Source organism: Saccopteryx bilineata, chromosome 4, assembly GCF_036850765.1.
Source record: "Saccopteryx bilineata isolate mSacBil1 chromosome 4, mSacBil1_pri_phased_curated, whole genome shotgun sequence".
In the NCBI taxonomy this organism is placed as follows: domain Eukaryota; kingdom Metazoa; phylum Chordata; class Mammalia; order Chiroptera; family Emballonuridae; genus Saccopteryx; species Saccopteryx bilineata.
The window spans coordinates 227564524-227580365 of NC_089493.1; the positions used below are offsets into that span (position 1 = coordinate 227564524).

Here is a 15842-nt window from a genome sequence, read left to right on the forward strand (position 1 = left end):
CTCTAGAACAGGGGTCCCCAAACTTTTTACACAGGGGGACAGTTCACTGTCCCTCAAACCGTTGGAGGGCTGGACTATAAAAAAAACTATGAACAAATCCCTATGCACACTGCACATACCTTATTTTAAAGTAAAAAAATGGGAACAAATACAATATTTAAAATAAAGTACAAGTAAATTTAAACCAACAAACTGACTAGTATTTCTTTTTTTTATTATTTTTTTATTCATTTTTTTTTTTTTTTAGAGAGGAGAGAGAAAGGGAGAGAGAGAGGGAGAGAGAGAGGAGAGAGAGAGACAGAGAAAGAAGGTAGGGAGGAGCAGGAAGCATCAACTCCTATATGTGCCTTGACCAGGCAAGCCCAGGGTTTCGAACCAGCAACCTCAGCATTTCTAGGTCGACGCTTTATCCACTGCGCCACCATAGGTCAGGCCTGACCAGTATTTCAATGGGAACTATGCTCCTCTCACCACCAATGAAAGAGGTGCCCCTTCTGGTAGTGTGGTGGGGGCTGGATAAATGGTCTTAGGGGGCCACATGCGGCCCGTAGTTTGGAGACCCCTGCTCTAGGATTTGCTGTTCTGTTATCTGTATCTCTATGTTATGTATATATTGTTTCACTAATCCCTTTACTAATCCCCTCATCCTCCTTCCCTCTGACTGCTTTTGCTGTGTACCATAGATTCGGGGTTGTTGTATGTTCATTTTTGTTTGTTTTTTGAAGGAAGTAAAATTTATTTAGCTGGTGGAGCAGCATGATCCCCAAAGAGGAAATCAAATGCGTGCTCCACAAAGTTAGATTTCTTACATCTAATATACCTTTTACAGAATACAAATATTCATGCAAGGGGCTTGTGATCCCTTTGTCGAGGTACATGTCACTCTCAGGACTCCAGGATGAGAGGGGGAATTTAGGTGGAATCAGAGGATAAGTGTTGGAATTTTTAATTAAGGTATGTAAACATGGTTTCTTAAAAGCTTTTGAGAAAAGAAAAAGGGGTTTTCAGATAAGTTCTTTCTTCCTTGCTCTGTGTAGCAAGTGGTCCCAGGCACCTTTTCAGAGAACTATAGAAGATCTGGCCTTTATAAGGGCCAAAGTGCAGACCCACTGGCAGAGCAGATGCCTCATTCCACACTCCAAGCCCAGCTTCAGGGATGCCCGATGGTCTGATTCTCAACCCAGGAGGCAGAGTGAGGACTGCGTGGTTTGGATGCCCCTTTTTCACTACACTGTCTTTACAAATGTCGGGGGCCCATGCACATCACAACTGTCAATGAAGAAGTTCTGACACCTCTCACAATAGAGGTAGTCATCATCCTGGGGCTCGCTGACCTCATGGTACACATGGCCTTTTCTTTCTCGTAGGCTATACATCTTTACTTCAGTCTTCTTTCTCCTGAGTTCTCGCTGCCTGCTAGTCCATTCTTCATGAGAGTCCTCAGTGTCCTCCGCCGGGGTTTTGGTGGCCTGCAAGTGGTGAACCATGAAAGTGGTTCGAGAGGCTCTGAGGCGTTTATCCAAGCTCTGCACCTTCCGACCAGTGAACTGCGGCCCCTGCCCGGAAGCCTCACTCCTCACGTCCACGGCCTTGCTGCCTCTTCCGCTGCGCCTCATCTCGAACCTGCCCGTGGCCCAATTTCCATTTTTGTTTGTTTAAAGGAAATTTTTGATTTCTTCCTTGATCTTGTTGTTAACCTACTCATTATTTAATAACATGCTATTTAGCCTCCAGGTGTTTAAATGTTTTTCAGTTTTTCTATTGTAGTTGATTTCTAGTTTCATGCCATTGTGAACAAAGGTGCATAAGCTTTAAAAAAGCCACTTTGCATTGGTAAAATATTGATGCCATAATCAACCATTAAGGCCCATAGTTTCATTAAGATGACTAGATTCTCCAGAGGAAGAAGAGGTCATTTTTCCCAGGTTACTGTTGTTCAGTTTCTACTAAAGTTTGTGGTATAACTAGCTACCATCAGGTAAATGCTCTTGACTAGAAGAGGATTGCAATTCTATTAATATTAGAGGCAGCATGGAGAACTCGACATTAAAAATCTAGATCAAGAATTTATTGGGTAGAAAAATAAAGACTCTATAGGCTGGGTCTTATTAGAAAACTGAGTTGTACTGGGACTTAGATTAAAACCACTTAGACGAATTTGTAAGCTTTAAAGTAGTCATATCTTTCCAGAGATTGTAGCATGTGAAGAACCCACCAGCACTACATATTATGAACAAAGTTAAGAGCATAAAAAGGTCTTTTGACTAGAGGGGGAAGGACTATAGAAATATGTACAAAATTCAGATGAAGAAATATTTACAGGATGTGAAACTGTTAATCTGCAGCCATAATGAGGCTCCTCTGAGTTCCCCAAACCTTTGCTTTTTTCTCTCCTTCTGTTCTTGCTCATGCTTCTTCCCTTGCTCCTCCCTGGTCTGGAAACAAAGTTGCTCATAAGTTTTCTTGTGGAAGCCAACTTTGTTTACATGGTCATTTAGACATTTATTTTCTTTAGATTGTCCCCATGGTTTCAAGTTTTCCTTTGTGTGGCTCATAGGTGAGGGGACTAGACAAACTTGCTTTGAGATCATTGTTTTTTTGCTTTTTTTTAATTAATTTTTAATGAGGTGACATAGATCAATTAGGGTACATAAGTTCAGAGAAAACATCTCCAGGTTATTTTGACATTTGATTATGTTATCCATCACTCAAAGTCAAATTGTCTTCTGTCACCTTCTATCTGGTTTTCTTTATGCCCCTCCCTTCCCTCCACCCCCTCCCTCTCCTTCCTCTGCCCCCCCACCCCGTAACCACCACACTCTTGTCCATGTCCCTGAGTCTCATTTTTATGTCCCACCTATGTATGGAATTATATAGATCTTAATTTTTTCTGATTTATTTTGCTCAGTATAATGTTATCAAGGTGCATCCATGTTGTAAATGATCCGATGTCATAATTTCTTATGGCTGAGTAGTATTCCATAGTATATATGTACCACATCTTCTTTATCCAGTCATCTATTGAAGGGCTTTTTGGTTGTTTCCATGTCTTGGCCACTAAACACTGGTTTTCTGTTGGAGACCGGAGTCTGTGCTGCTTCCATTGTCAACGTGAATGGGGTAGTAACTGTAGCAGAATTTCCCTTTGTTGTCTTTGTTTGTTTCAGCCATAGCCTGGTCTTTTGGGGTATTCCCAGATATGTTCTCAGATATGGTGGAGACTTTCTGGCCAGAGTTTTGGTCAGTGAACGCATGTACTTGTTATCTTTGGTAGTGGCTGAAAACCTGACATTCATTTTAGTTCCTGAGAGAGTGGAGTGCTTGACCGACCCGTTCACACACGAGGTGCTCTGATCCGCAGTGCCCTGGGCCCAAATTTGCAAGTGTCCCTTGCTTGTGGAAGTACAAGCCATAGAGAATCGTCTTTGGAGACCAGTTGGAGTTGCCACCACTTCCTTACTGACAGATTGCTTCTTTAGTTCATTAAATAAATTGTGTTGGTCAACATGTTTCTTTTTACTCATAACATATTGATCAGTGGACTCCATTTCCTTAAAACGGGCCTCATGAAGCTTCTTAAAGTTTGGAGTAGTGCTTGCAATTTTTATTTTTTCCAGATTTGGAAAACTCACCTGTGTAGACAGACTTCTTTTTTCTGACAGTACCTTTGAATCTTCATTGATTCTCTCTTTGATTCTCATCTGGTGGAGGAGCTCCTGCTGCAGTTCTGAGAGCCTGGTTTTCCTGATTTTCTTGATTCTGGAACTCAGTGGGATCACTTGTTTTTATCTCTGAATGATCCTGCTGGAAGTCAGGATTCCTGCAGTCTGTGCCTTCTCCTTGTTTTAGTGACTCAGCCAGCTGGTTCCCTCTCAACTACTTCCTGGTTGCTAATCTCTATCTCAGTCTCATCATAAGAGGATACAGAAGTCTGACTTTCATCCTGATTTCCATTTTCTTTTCTTGCTTCCTGTTTCAGGTGGGTTTTCCAGGCTTTTAGCAACTTGTCTGCCCTCAGGCCAGCTCGGAGGTCCAGACTCTTGGCCAGGTTCAGCAGGTCACTGTCCTTGAAGGAGTCCAGCTCCTCCACTGAGGGGACGGTCATCGTGACCCACAGTCCAGGAAACCACGCTGAGGATCTCCAAGCTCCACTGCGCCTTTCAAAACTCTGGCGCCATCTCTAAAACTTTTTAATAAGTTTCTTTCACAACTGATCTGCTACTAGTTGGTTTTCTTCCTTTACCTCCTCAATTTTTGTGTTTTAAAACAGAACATAAGACAAAAGTGCTTAACACAAGGTGATAAATTGCTGAAGATGGAATATCATGCATGTCAGGAAAGATAAAAACTGCAGAATTGCCTGATGTTTATGTTGGGCAGATAAAATATATTATGCTCACTTTGTTAAAGATGGCGCTGCCCACGAGGAGGCCATCGCCCAGGTGATATTAATGTGTGTTGGGGGTGGGCTAAAGGCAGGCAGAATCCTTGTAGCCTGGGGCTTGGTTTTGGGATTAAGCCTTTCCCACCCTTTTTGATGTGGGGTGGTACAATCCAATCATGCCTCAGATAGGTGACTTTGTATTAGAGACTTCCTATTGTGTATATTGGATTAAAGGTTTGGATTTCTACACTATAAAATGGGGGCAGAACAGGAGCTTGCGCTCTTAGTTCCTGAGATTAGCATTAAGAGGATAGAGCAGAAAGAGGCCATGTGGCCAGGAGAAGCAGCCAAGATGGCAGAGTTTGTGCAGGGAGAAGGAAAGAGATGGGGAACAGAGGTGAATAAGTCTGGTGAGCTAGAAACCTTTCATTCTAGGAAACTCGGATAAATCAGTAGCTTTGTGAGCACTGAATGTGAGTGGGTTTTGGAGCCCAGTGTGTGTTTTTTGCTTGCCCGCTGGGTGCAAGCTAGGATTAAAGATGACGGCCCATCAGTTTTTGGCTCCATTGTTTCTTTACCGACTGTCCGAATCCAATGAGAACCTGCATGGGCCAGGCTGCTGTTATGGTGGTGGCCCTGGCCCTGGGTTCTGGCTTTACAGTTTACTTTGGATTAAGTCCTGGGAGATTTGGAGAAAACAAAATTCAATAAGAGTTGGAGAAAACTTTATAAAAATTTGGAATGAACGTTGAATTAAGAGTAGAATCTATCAGAAGACAGGAGAAAGAGTAGGAAGTGAGGAATAATGCACATTGACATCGCGTAGAAATGGATGAGGGGGAGAAGGAAAACGGCAATCCGATGGCACCAGGGTAGGTACAGTGGGAAGCAGAGGTTCATAGGTACAGAGTTGAGCTCAAGGAAAATAGTAAACACAAAGCAGAGAGTATGGCATGAATCATAGCTTTTATAACAGTGACAGATGTGCTATGGGAATGATGATTTGACAGTGATGTCTTGAAGGCCTTTGAGGGGAAAGGAGGACAGCTGAGAAGAACAATGAGATTGTTGCTCTACCTAAGGTATGGTCTGATTTATAACCAGGTTCCCTCACACTCACTTCCCAAAACCCTAACCAAGACCACACCTCTTATTCCAGTAGTTAATGCTTCCATACATAGACTAGATTCCATTTATTCTCATATTTCCCAAGCTGCTCCTTTTATAAGGGTTCCCTCCTTCATGGATCTGCAATTTTTTGCTTTTGTATACCTCCCCTCCCAACTCCCTTTAATTATATTTAAACTTTTATTTTAAAAACTTTCTAGTTTGTCCTCATCCCATTTTTATTCTTTCATTCAATGTCAGACTCATTGCATATAGATTTCCTTCATACTGCTCCTAAATATTTTATACTTATTTCCTTAAAACTTATTTTCTTTACTGATATTCATGAAACTATTATATCAAATACAACAGTGATCCTCCTTCAAGTATTGAACTTTCATGTAGCATTTAGCAGACTGCATTCTGGTTTTTCTTAATGCTTAGGTTTCCTTTCCTATAATGTGGATTAAATGAACTAATGCATTCAAAATACTCAAAATAGTACATGCATATAAGTGCTCAGTCTGTTTTTCTTTTGTTCTTATGTTTAAAACATTCTGTTCTCAATATCTAGACCCAAAGTCTAAGACATTATCTCCTGCCTGTCTCACAATTCAAATAGCAGCTTACTCATGCTCATAATTCTCCATGTATGTAATTCTCAAATGTATCACTACATAAAGAGCTCACAGAAGAGCTTATGTTTTCTTCAAGTAGAAAACAGAAGCAGTTAGTCCTGGGAATTAAACAAATAAACATATTGAGGAATGAAAGGAGAGGGTGGGGTAGGAGAAGGAAGATAATGTTCATTGAAAATCCACTGTGTGCCAGGTGCTGTAATGAAAACTTCTGACAAATTGGTCTTTAATGCATTAGTTTTGTAAAATTGAATGTCTTCTTTAGGTTATCTATGATGTTTCAGTCTTTGTTTTACTTGGAACAATTTGTACTCTTCTCTCTTCTCATACTTTATTTTATCTCTCATTGACTCCAGGTTGACTTATTCTGTAAGAATAATTATGCTCAGGGTAAATTCCAATTTGCAAGTTCTAGATGTAAACATAATCTCATGTTCCAGCAATTTCCTTGAATTTGAAGCTTGCATAAATACTCACTCTTGGGTTCTCCATTATCTCTTGAATAGAAGTCTTCAATCTCCTTAATGCAATCTTTAGGTTACTTTATGTCTCCTGAAATGTTATTTTTTCATGGAGGAAGTAGATGAATTCTTAGGAGACTAAAAGAATTATGCTCTCAGGTATATGGAAGAAGTAACATCAGGTTTATTATCACTTGACAGAATTTTACCTGGTGTCTTTATCATCTTGAATATGATAGACTATTCAAAGATTTCTTTTTTCTCTTTGATTAAATTATATGAGGTTATAAATATACAAAAGACTGCATTGCTGTATCATTAAATTTATATTTGTTTTCCGGCTTTCATCCTTTTTAGCTGTCCATTGAGCACTGGTGCTTCTCATGTATTTGTTCATTACAAATGATAAATCTACATTGGAAAGACACAGGTCAATGGTAGGGAGGCTGATGTTCAAACATCAGTGAAAGGATTTTTACTGCCCAATAACAGCCCTGTTTGCTTAGTTTGTCTCCTCTAAGCCCTGGAAAGCAAGTCTAGAGTCTAAATTTCCAATCTTGTGTTTGCACAGGCTTTCCTCCTGGTATTGTTACCAGTGATTGCTGTGTCATAGATTTAACCAGGGTCCTCAACAACAATTTAAAAGCATTTATTTTGGGCCATAGGATTATCAGAAAAGTGTTTGTAAGGACAAATACAGATCTATTAACAATTCTAAGTGCCCCCTACTGCTATTAGATTAGTGGGAACATTTTTCTTAGGCAGGTACAGGATTTTTACAAAGTTATTCTCGTATTTATCAGAATCACAAATCTAAGCCCTTATAGATTCCTGTGGACTGTATGTGTTTTTAAAATTTTCCCATGCTAATTTTGAGGTATTAATAATTAAAGTGAAATTTTATATTTCTCAGTTCAGAATTATGGATCTTTTTTTAATTACAAATTTTAAATATTGGATACTTTTTGTTTTCAAGTTGTCATGATAAATTTCTTAAGCAGTTAATTGATATAAAACACTTTCTAATTGTATCAACATTTTTGCATGTGTTACTTTTTGAAATTTACTCACTGGGACTTTTGCTTTAAATCCTTTAGAATTTTAAAAGGAAGTATTATAAGAAAAAGTAAAATAATTGGAATAGGTACGGCATAAGCTGAATTAATGTAACAAAGTGAAAAAGAGTGACTCAAACAAGAAGAAACTTCTCTTTCATGTAACAGAAGAGATACCATCCAAGGCATGTAGATAGTTTTGATCCAGGAAAGTATTCAAGAACCAGGCTCTTTGTTGTTTGATGGTTCTATCGTTTTTCAAGATGCTCCCCGTCTCTGCATGGACAAAGCTATCTCAGCTGCTCTGTATCTATATTCAGGATTATAGGAGTGGGAAAGAGAGAGATACAAATTCCTGGCCATTTCTGCCTATTTCCCAAAGGTTGAAAATTAGTCACAATACCACCACGCCTTGCTGCAAGGGAGGTTGGGAAATAGAATCCTTCACTAATAAAGGCCATTATTTCATGCTAACTTCATAGTTTTATTTCTAAAAAAAACAAGGAGGGATGATAGATCTAGCTAGGAAGCATCTCAGCAGTCTCTCTCTCTCTCTTTTTTTTTTTTTTTTGCGACTGAGACAGAGAGGGACAGACAGGACGGGAGATAGATGAGAAGCATCAATTCTTTGTTGCGCACCTTAGTCTTAGTTGTTCATTGATTGATTGCTTTCTCATATGTGTCTTGACTGAGGGGCTACAGTTGAGTGAGTGACCCCTTGCTCAAACCAGTGACTTTGGGCTTAAGCCAGTCAGTGACCCCACACTCAAGCTGGTAACCTCGGGGTTTCAAACCTGGGTCTTCTGCATCCCAGTCTGATGCTCTATCCACTGCACCACTGACCACTGTCTGGTCAGGCTCATTAGTCTCTTTTTTTGTATTTTTTTTTTTTTTGTATTTTTCTGAAGCTGGAAACGGGGAGGCAGTCAGACAGACTCCTGCATGTGCCTGACCGGGATCCACCCGGCATGCCCACTAGGGGGCGATGCTCTGCCCATCTTGGGGCGTTGCTCTGCCACAATCAGAGCCATTCTAGCGCCTGAGGCAGAGGCCATAGAGCCATCCTCAGCGCCCGGGGAAACTTTGCTCCAATGGAGCCTTGGCTGCAGGAGGGGAAGAGAGAGACAGAGAGGAAGGAGAGGGGGAGGGGTGGAGAAGCAGATGGGCGCTTCTCCTGTGTGCCCTGGCCGGGAATCGAACCCAGGACTTCTGCATGCCAGGCTGACGCTCTACCACTGAACCAACCGGCCAGGGCTTCAGTAGTCTCTTTTAAAACACTCAGGCAAATTAACAACCCTTGGACTAGAAATTTTGAAGAAATGAAGGGGAAATAGTGAATTTTTTAAAGTGTAAGGCTTCAACTCTGTGTTAGGAGTATAATGCAATTTATCAGACCTCTTACTGCTAGGCTATTTATAAATTAGAGACATGCAAGAACAAATGTTAACAAGTGGTGATTTTTCTTTTAAATACTTAAAAGTCACTAATTTTACAATCCTTGCCTATACATTTAGAGACTCCTCAGTGCTTAACATTCACAACCTCATTTTTGCTTCCTTCTGACAAAGTGCTGGACTACTTTCATTGTGCTTCTAATCTATCCAACTTGCAGTGACCGAAGGCCATTTGCAGTGTTGCTCAATTCTTTGTGAAGGAAACTCTGACAGTTAAGTTTAAAAACCCAGTAAAATTTTTTCATAAAGCAATACCTACAGTTAAAACAGTTTATTACTTTACATAAAACCAAGCTCAAGTTTATACTGACTTTTGGAAGCATTTCCCTTAGAGCTAAGGAATAAAGAGATTATAGATAAAAAACAAAAATATAATTCAGTAACATGCATTTTACCTGTTTCCTCTCTTTCACAGTAGCGCTGTCCTCAATTTGCTTCTGCTGTGTGTAGTTATTGGAAATGTCCAGGGTTCATCTGGCTTAGAATACATAGGTAATCTGATAGACTATAGTGTGGTTTTATATTTATTCTTGTACTCTATTAGTTTTAATGGCTGCAATAGTTCCTTTTTATATTTATTTCAATTCTGTGGACATAAACATTCCCCTATACCTCTATTTTTAGTCTTTATATTAATAGCAATATGATTAAAAAAGATACTTTTTAGATTACTGATGCTTGGCATTTATAGTCTCTTGCCTCTCTGCTGGAAGTAAGACTGTGGGCAATTTGATATTTATGTCTCATATTTTCTGCTCCATGTTTAGAACTCCTGGCGATATCTTCTATTTTTTTCTTTCTCATCATAACCAATTTACTTCTTACAGTGAAGATGAAAAAGGGCAAATGCTCATGTGAGGTGTGCTAAGTAGACATTTCAAGGAGGCTTGAGCTTGAGGTTCTCTGATAGCTAGCTGATCTTTATTTCAATGTGTACATCCCATTTAATTATAGTAGAAGACAGACACTGCACAATTCACGGAAAAAGATGGATCACTTGATTACATTTTATAATTTTCTCGACTTGACAGGTGTTGGCAAAGGCAATACATTAGTCTCACTGTTGAGGGCATCAAATGTCATAGTGATAATGGGGTTTGGGAACCACATATTTCCTCTGTGACAGGCTGCCACATGCTGTTCTCTGGTTTTAGACAAGGGCTCTGAAGAGATGAGAGGAGGTTGCAAGAAGGTGAGAAGTCTATGAATCAGTTCCTGGGGTGTCCTGGGGCTCAGAAGAAAATGACTTGAAACAATTCCAGCTCTGACTTTTTTCTTCAATCAATTCCCAGCTGGGTTGTGACAGAAGGCAGATGATAGGAAAAGAGAGGAGAGCAATAAAGTTCAGGCACTTTATAAAAGAAGAAGATGCTCCCCAGAGGGAAGGGAAGTTTAAAAGAAGCAAAAAAAACCCAAAACAAAACAAAACAAAAAACAAAACCCCGGGAGAGTGGGGGAAGGAACAGAACTTGCTTCCCTAGGAGGAGGCGGGAGCAGAGTAAAGTCTTGATATGTTCTGAACATCAGCACTCACAAATGCTAGGAAGTTAAAACAGGTATAACAGGGTTCAGTGGAAAAGGGCTTCACAACCATACCCTCAATGTTCTCTAATATTCATGTCTTTGACAATGAAAAACCTGTCTTACCAGAAGAAAAGGGGAAAGATAGAGGCAGGTACAGGGGGATAAATGGTGATGGAAGGAGACTTGGGGTAGTGAACACACAACACAGTATACTAGATGATGTACTATATAGAATTGTATACCTAAAACCTATATAATTTTATTGACCAGTGTCACCCAAATAAATGTAATAGAAAAGTAAAAAATAAATTGGTGTGTTGAAAATTAAAAGAAACTTTCTTAATTGCCATGTAACCTAGATGTAGTCACTAAAAAGGCAAGATAATTTCTATATTAAGCAAGCAAGAAACCACCAGCGACTCCTCAGTCTTATGAAAAACGGAGTCCAAATTAATTGTATTTCATTTAATTCTGAAGTTATGGGCATTTTTTGTTATAATGGATTGACAAATGCAAATTCTAGAGCACTGGCTTGATTTTGCACTTTGAGGAGAAAGGCTGGAGTGCTTTTTCTCCTGCACAAGCTAATAATTGCTGGACACATGGAGGCACACAGAGTTGTAACCGATAAGACCAAAGTGCAGAAATTCAGGACTTCATGGCAGTGCAAATGAATCACTGGTGTTTCTGTCATTCTCTGTGGCTTACAAAGCACAACCAGGCTGGGGGAGAGAAAGTATTTCCCATAGAACTTAGGAATAATGGGAAACATATTAGAGTTTAAAGACTAATGATAATTACAGTACTTAATTAAAAGAGTTCATTAAAACATTCTTTTTTTTTTTTGCACTTTTCTGAAGCTGGAAACAGGGAGAGACAGTCAGACTCCCGCATGTGCCCGACCGGGATCCACCCGGCACGCCCACCAGGGGGCGACGCTCTGCCCATCCTGGGCGTCGCCATGTTGCGACCAGAGCCACTCTAGCGCCTGAGGCAGAGGCCACAGAGCCATCCCCAGCGCCCGGGCCATCTTTGCTCCAATGGAGCCTTGGCTGCGGGAGGGGAAGAGAGAGACAGAGAGGAAGGCACGGCGGAGGGGTGGAGAAGCAAATGGGTGCTTCTCCTGTGTGCCCTGGCCGGGAATCGAACCCGGGTCCTCCGCACGCTAGGCCGACGCTCTACCACTGAGCCAACCGGCCAGGGCCATTAAAACATTTAAAAGGATTTGAAGCATCATTTGGAAAACATTTTTACAATGAGTAGAGAAATAAAAATGTTTTCTTTTTCTTGTATGGTGATGATATTCTTGTATCTTGTATTTGAGAATGTTAGGGACAGATGTACTTGAAATGTCTGGGTGTCCTGGGAGAACCAGCTGGTCAGTGGTGCTTTTCTCTTTTACTAGCACAGGTGAATGACCTCAGCTTATAGAAGATAGAAGAGAGACTCGTGTTGATTCGTGCTCATATAATCATGGCCTTGTTCAGATGTGACCTGAAATTTTTCTGATTTGTAATAATTTTAATGATGACAAGTCTAGGAAACCTTCCAGGATTTAAGAAAGTAGCTATACTTCTGCTTGCTTTACTTATATCTAAATATTATGTATACTTCCTTAAGGTACTTGAGGTTTGTGGAGACACCAGAAAGTCTCTGTTTCAGTTCACAGAATTATAGGGTGGTGACTTGATTCTCTCTGATCTTATTTCATCCTAAGAGTTGGGAAATGCACAATCCTGGACACAAGCTATATGTTCAACAACTACTCTTTCTGGTTGATTAGGTGGGAATTAAGCACTGAATTTGCACCATGAATATAGATTTATTTTTTGTGGACTGTTAACACTGTCAGCATTCCATCTGTTTACCCCATACTCTTTACTAATGCCACACTGAATAAAGAGCATTTTCTACAATTATGACCCTGCCCCCAAAGAACCACACAATATGAATTAAAGTTGAGGAAGATCCTATTGTGTATTAACCTCTGTTAAACTCTTACTTATAAATACTTTATTTCAGTGTTGAATTTATGGTCCAGTGATTATTTTCTTATAGTGATTTTGAAAGAATTATTATATTCCTAAGGAGAAAGAGACATTTAGGAACTAAGGCCATTTTATCACTCAGAAAAATTAGAAATGAAACTAATTGAAGAATGAAACCTTTGTTTTAAAAGCAGAAATTTTCTTCTATAAAAAGTTAGCTTAGCCTGACCTGTGGTGGCGCAGCGGGTAAAGCGTCAACCTGGAAACGCTGAGGTTGCCGGTTCAAAGCCCTGGGCTTGCCTGGTCAAGGCACATATGGGAGTTGATGCTTCCAGCTCCTCCCCCCTTCTCTCTCTCTCTGTCTCTCTCTCCTCTCTAAAAATAAATTAAAAAAAAATTTTTTTTAAAATAAAATAAAAATAACATTAAAAAAAAAAGTTAGCTTATCAGGCAATTCCTTTAGCATTAAGAAAAAGATCTGCCAAATAAAGTTTTCCTGTTGATTTTCAGACCCCTAGAGATTATCTTTCCATGTTCTTAATCTTTATTAATCTCCACACAGATTTACTAGTGGGCTTGGTTTAAGATCTTCAGATGATAAAAGTGGTAAAGCAATGCAAATTTAATGATATTCAGTGATGACAGATAAATGTCAGGTTTGTGCTAGATACAAGAAAAAAATCCAATGAGATAATTATTGGGAAGAAATTGCATTTTTCAAAGGTTAAAGACTGATTTGTTAAAAAAAATTGTTTCCTCTGACTATAATCGTACACTGAAATGTATGTGAATGAGTCGCTCGTTCAAAACCCTGGGCTTGCCCTGTCAAGACACATACAGAAAGCAACTACTATGAGTCAGTGCTTCCTGCTCCTCCTCTGTTCTCCCTCTCTCCCTCTCTCTCCCTTCTCTAAAAATAAAAAAAAATTTTTTTTAAATGTATGTGAATATCATAATACTTAAATGCATTTCTTAGTTCAACACAGAATTTTTACTTAACCTTGAATGAAACCTTTCATCTTTGGAAAAAAAAGCTCCATTTACTAATTCTATTTCACAAATAGTCTCATATTGTTTTGTTTTTTTTTTTAACCAAGATTGAATTCTGACCCTAAAAATTGTTCTGATAAATGCTTGTAAAAGAACGAAGCATAGTGAAGTTTAACATCTCGAGGAACCGACAGAGCTGGCTGATGAGAGTGTGTACCTCAATGTATTTTGGAGGTGAAATAAATTGCACTACTCAGTATTGCAGTATCACATACTGTGCAGAGAGGCTGGGGTCATGAAGATGCAGTGGTCATAATGAAAAAAATTTATTAGGCATGAGTCACTTTCCTTATGTTGTGTCTGGAAGATGTTGTGCTTGGAAATAGGAGACAAGTGGGAATAAGAGTTTTACATTCTTTTTCTTTTTTTAAATTCAGTAAGAGGAGGGGAGGTAGAGACAGACTCCCACATGCATCCCAACCAGGATCCACATGGAAATCCCACTAGAGGGTGATGTTCTGCCCATTCTGGGACATTACTCTGTTGCTTAACCACCAAGCTCTTCTTAGCTCCTGAGGTGGAAGCCATGGAGCCATCCTCAGCACCCAGGGCCACTCGCTCCAATTGAACCCTGGCTGCAAGAGGGGAAGAGAGAGAGAGAGAGAGAGAGAGAGAAAGAGAGAGAGAAGTGAGAGGGGGAGTGGTGTAGAAGCAGATGGGTGCTTCTCTTGTGTGCCCTGACCAGGAATTGAACCCAGGACATCCACATGCCAGGATGATGCTCTACCACAGAGCCAACCAACCATACATTCTTTTTATGTAACTTTAAAATAGATCAGAAGTTGGACATCATGGTCTCACATAGTAGAGCTTCTTTAACTTATAACACATTAATGGCAGTCTGGTCCTTTTTCATTAATGGCACACTTGCCAAACTGACCAATAATCAAACTTACCCAGAATCATTATGACTATGTGTTTTTCTTCTCATGTTTCTTAATGAACAAATACTCTTTATAGTTTAGACTTTGGGTGAATACATAAGCATGTGAAAATTTGAAATTGTGGGAGAGCTATATAAAATGTGACTTTTATTGCTGGAGGTGAGATACAAAAACCCCAAGATTCTAAGACTACAAATCAGAAGTTTATTTAAAACAGCAAGGTTAAAATCTCTACAGTACTTAAAAAAGTATCTACAGGGGCATGTTTAAAGTTTCCCTTAAATTATCTTCTGCTATTTACTTATTCAATTTATTGGGGTGGCATTGGTTAATAAAATTACGTAGTTTTAGGAGTATAATTCTATAATACATCATCTGTATATTGTATTGTGTGTTCACCACTCCAAGTTAAACCTTCCCATTTAAGGGTCCTCAGAAGTCTGTTTTTAGGAATGGTATAAAAAATGTCTTCTGTTTGCTAGGACTTGGGATAATTTGTGGTTATTCCTGTTTGGGATACTCATATGGTTACAGTGGTTTATTTGAAGCTGAAGCTTCTTGCAGGCTACTTTGGTGTTTCACATTTTCAAACTGAATTGTTTGTCTTCCTCAAAAACCTAGTGGGTTTTCCTGGCTCTGAGTGTTTGCTTAAAACTTACTGGGAATTTCTCCTACCCATTGCTGCCTGTCAGATCCCTCCTGAAAGCCCAGATGTTACATCTTCAGAGCCTTTTCTGATCTACTTTAGCCCCCACTATAAGGGAATCTCTCCCCTTAAAAATCTCCCCTTAATTTCTTCTGCATCCTGTTCTTACAACACTTGGCACATTCTGCCTGATATTAGGGTGTTTTGTGCACAGTACTTCTTGATAGCATTTTGAACATTTAACTCACCTCCTATGTTACTATTTGCCTTCTCCTACTCCAGCAGCAAGGTTGTCTACTAAGCCTTGACATCAGGAGGGCTGTGACAGACAGAAAGCCAATACAAAGTACTCTTCCTGACTTTGGTTTCTAAAACAGTAAGTTCTCAAGAATGGAGTGAATTTCAGAGTTTAATCAAAATAGTATAGAGGTTGAATGAGAAATTCCCCCTCATCATCACTAGAAGAATTCCTGTGGAGGTTTAGGGAAGAACATAGGGGAAGTGACGGGGGACCAGAACTTGGTAGGTCACAGGGACCCCTGCTTCCAGGATTGGGCCCCTGGGGTCAGAGGGGAAGGTTTGCAGGTGAGTGGATAAACTTGTGGAGTCTTCAAGATGTGGAGTGACCCAGAAAAGGAACCATTTTTTATT

The 15842-nt window shown here is 39.7% G+C and overlaps 1 pseudogene; it reads right to left on the bottom strand.

The window, feature by feature from the left end:
* Positions 1-2334: 2334 nt before the first annotated feature.
* Positions 2335-4105, bottom strand: LOC136336283 (nucleolar and spindle-associated protein 1-like; annotated as a pseudogene).
* Between the last annotated feature and the right edge of the window lie 11737 nt (positions 4106-15842).